The sequence below is a fragment of the Mercurialis annua genome, linkage group LG3, assembly GCF_937616625.2.
Source record: "Mercurialis annua linkage group LG3, ddMerAnnu1.2, whole genome shotgun sequence".
NCBI classification, from domain to species: Eukaryota; Viridiplantae; Streptophyta; class Magnoliopsida; order Malpighiales; family Euphorbiaceae; genus Mercurialis; species Mercurialis annua.
Window position 1 is genome coordinate 32,136,959 of NC_065572.1, and position 4,507 is coordinate 32,141,465.

The following is a 4,507-nucleotide window of genomic DNA, read 5'->3' on the forward strand; positions in this document are numbered from 1 at the left end:
CGCGAAATGCTACTGCCTCCGATGAAATTTTGAGATTTTGAAATTTAAATCGAAAACGTTTAAAACTCCGAGGTTACTTCTAATACATCTTAAAACACATTTTAAAAGGTTTGGAACCTTCGACACGCGAATCTAAGTGGTCGAACCACTCAATGAACCCAAGGTATCGTTTGGGCTAACAGAACAAGTTAGAAAAAATACGGGGTGTTACACCTTACAAAACCAAACGTTTCACATTTTTAGCGCTTTAAGCCAAACGTTTACAAACAATACAAAACAAATCCAAACGTTTCCCAATTTTAGCGATTTAAGCCTAACGTTTGGTTTTGTTCCGTAACGTTTGTAAACGTTTGGCTTAAATTTCTAAATACGTTTGATTTTGTTTTGTTACGTCTGTAAACGTTTGGCTTAAATAGCTAAGAAGGTGAAACGTTTTGATTTGTTTCGTAACGTTTGTAAACGTTTGGCTTAAATCGCTTAAAAGGTGAAACGTTTTGATTGGTTTCGTAACGTTTGTAAATGTTTAGCTTAAATTGCTAAAAAGGGGAAACGTTTGGATTTCTTTTGTAACGTTTGTAAACGTTTGGCTTAAATTGCTAAAAAGGTGAAATGTTTGGATTTGTTTCGTAACATTTGTAAACGTGTGTCTTAAATCGCTAAAATGGGGAAACTGTTGGATTTGTTTCGTAACGTTTGTAAACGTTTGGCTTAAATTGCTAAAATGTGGAAACGTTTGGATTGGTTTCGTAATGTTTGTAAACGTTTGGCTCAAATTGCGATTAGTTTTGTAATGTTTTAAACGTTTTGTTTTGTTTCGTAACGTTTATAAACGTTTGGCTTGAATTGCAAAAAAGATGAAATGTTTGGATTTGTTTCGTACCGTTTGTAAATGTTAGACTTAAATCGCTCAAAAAGTGAAACGTTTGGTTTTGTTCCGTAACGTTTGTAAACGTTTGGCTTAAATTGCTAAAAAGGTGAAATGCTTAGATTTTTTTCCTAACGTTCGTAAACGTTTTGCTTAAATCAGAAAAAAGGTGAAATGTTTGGATTTGTTTCGTAACGTTTGTAAACATTTGGCTTTGTTTCGTAACGTTTGTAAATGTTTGGGTTAAATCTCTAAAATGGGGAAATGTTTGGTTTTGTTTCGTAACCTTTGTAAACATTTGACTTAAATTGCTAAAAAGGTGAAATGTTTGGATTTGTTTCGTAACGTTTGTAAACATTTCCCCATTTTAGCGATTTATGCCAAACGTTTACAAAGGTTACGAAACAAATCCAAGCATTTCACCCTATTAGAAATTTAAGCCAAACGTCTTCAAACGTAACAAAATAAATAAAAACGTTTCACCTTTTTCGCGATTTAAGCCAAACGTTTGCAAACGTTACGAGACAAATCCAAACTTTTCACTTTTTTAGGGATGTAAACCAAACATTTACAAACATTACGAGACAAATCCGAGCGTTTCACCTTTTTAGCGGTTTAAGCCAAATGTTTACAAACCTTACGAAACAAATGCAAACGTTTTACCTTTTTAGCAATCGAAGCCAAACGTTTACAAACGCAATGAAACAAATCAAAACGTTTCATTGTTTTAGCAATTCTAGCCAAACGTTTATGAACGTTACGAAACAAATCCAAATGTTTCTCCTTTTTAGCAATTTAAGCCAAACGTTTACAAACGTTATGAAACAAATCCAAATATTTTACCTTTTTATCAATTTAAGCCAAACGTTTACAAACGTTTCAAAACAAAACTAAACTTTTCACCTTTTTAGCAATTTAAGCCAAACGTTTACAAACGTTATGAAACAAAATCCATACGTTTAAATTTATGCCAAGCGTTTAAAAACGTTATAAAATAAATCCAAACGTTTCCCATTTTTAGCAATTTAAGCCAAACGTTTATAAACGTTACGGCTTAAATAGCTAAAATGGTGAAGCATTTGGATTTGTTTGTAATGTTTTAAACATTTGGTTTTGTTTTATAACCTTTTAAAACCAAACATTTGACCTTTTTAACGAATTAAGCCAAACGTTTACATACATTACGAAACATATCCAAATGTTTCCCCTTTTTAGCGATTTATGCCAAACGTTTCCAAACGTTACAAAACAAATCAAAACGTTTTGCCATTTTAGCGATTTAAGACAAACGTTTAAAACGTTACGAAACAAATGCAAACGTTTCACCTTTTTAGCGATTTAAGCCAAGCATTTACAAACGTTCCGAAACAAATCCAAGCGTTTCCCATTTTTAGCGATTTAAACCAAACGTCTACAAACATTACGAAACAAAACCAAACGTTTCTTCTTTTTCGCGATTTAAGCCAACCGTTTGCAAACGTTACATAAGAAATCCAAACATTTCACCTTTTTAGCGATTTAAACCAAACGTTTACAAACGTTACGAAACAAAATTACGAAACAAACCAAACGTTTCACATTTTAAAAGATTTAAGCAAAACGTTTACAAACGTTACGTAACAAATCCAAATGTTTCCCTATTTTAGCGATTTAAGCCAAACGTTTACAAACGCTACGAAACTTTTAAGCCAAATGTTTACAAATATTACGGAACAAAACCAAATGTTTCCTCTTTTTAGCAATTTAAGCCAAACGTTACAAAATAAATCCAAACATTTCTCCATTTTAGCGATTTAAGCCAAACGTTTACAAATGTAACGAAACAAATCCAAACGTTTTACCTTTTTAGCAATTGGAGCCAAATGTTTACAAACATTACGGAACAAAACCAAACGTTTCCCCTTTTTAGCAATTTAAGCCAAACGTTTCACCTTTTATAGCGATTTAAACCCAACGTTTACAGACGTTACAAAACAAATCCAAATGTCTCACCTTTTTAGCGATTTAAGCCAAACGTTTACAAACGTTGCGAAACAAATACAAACGTTTCACTTTTTTAACGATTTAAGCCAAACATTTACAAACATTGCGAAACAAAACCAAACGATTCACCTTTTTAGCGATTTAAGCCAAAATTTTATTAACGTTACAAAACAAATCCAAAAGTTTCACATTTTTAGCAGTTTAAACCAAACGTTTACAAACGTTACGGAACAAAACCAAACGTTTAAAACATTACGAAACAAATCCAACCGTTTCAAATTTTTAGTGATTTAAGCCAAACCTTTTACAAACGTTACGAAACAAAGCCAAACGTTTACAAGCGTTACGAAACAAATCCAAGCGTTTCACCTTTTTAGCAATTTAAGCCAAACGTTTAGAAACGTTACAAATCAAATCCAAACGTTTCACCTTTTTAGCGATTTAAGCCAAACGTTTACAAACATTACAAAACAAATCCAAATGTTTCACCTTTTTAGCGATTTAAGCCAAACGTTTACAAACATTACAAAACAAATTGAAACGTTTCACCTTTTTAGCGATTTAAGCCAAACGTTTACAAACATTACGAAACAAAACCAAACGTTTCACCTTTTTAGCGATTTAAGATAAACGTTTATAAACGCTGCAAAACTAATCAAAATATTTCACATTTTTAGCACTTTAAGCCAAACGTTTACAAATGTTACGAAACAAATCCAAACATTTTCCCATTTTTCAAATTTAAGCCAAACGTTTACAAATAATACAAAACAAATATAAATGTTTTTCACTTTTAGCGATTTAACCCAAACATTTCCAAACGTTACAAAACAAAACCAAAGATTTCACCTTTTTAGCGATTTAAACCAAATGTTTATAAACATTACGAAACAAATCCAAACATTTCACATTTTTAGCGATTTAAGCCAAACGTTTAAAAATGTTATGAAGCAAATCCAAACGTTTCTAGCAATTTAAGCCAAAAATTTACAAACATTACGAAACAAATCCAAATGTTTCACTTTTTTAGCGATTGAAGCCAAACGTTTACAAAGGTTATGAAAAAAAACGTTTGGCTTAAATCACTAAATGGGGAAACTTTTGGATTAGATTTGTTTCGTAACGTTTGCAAACGTTTGGCTTAAATCGCTAAAAAGGTGAAATGTTTGGTTTGTATTTGTTTCGTAACGTTTATTAATGTTTGGCTTAAATCGTTGAAAAAGTGAAACGTTTGGTTTTGGTTCGTAATGTTTGTATATGTTCATATCAAATTGCTAAAAAGGTGAAACGCTTGGATTTGTTTCGTATCGTTTCAAACATATGGATTTGTTTCGTAACATTAGTTAACGTTTGGCTTAAATCGCTAAAAAGGGGAAACATTTGTTTTTGTTTCACAATGTTTGTAAACGTTCGGCATAAATCGCTAAAATGGTTAAACGTTTGGCTTAAATCACTAAAACGGTGACACGTTTGGATTTGTTTCGTAACATTTGTAAACGTTCAGATTGAATTGCTAAAAAGGGGAAACGCTTGGATTTGTAAACGTTTTGCTTAAATTGCTAAAAAGGTGAAACATCATCACATTGACTTGGATAAAATACAATTAGGTGCCTACTTATTTATAAATCTTACAAATTAGTCCCTAATTTATACTTGTTT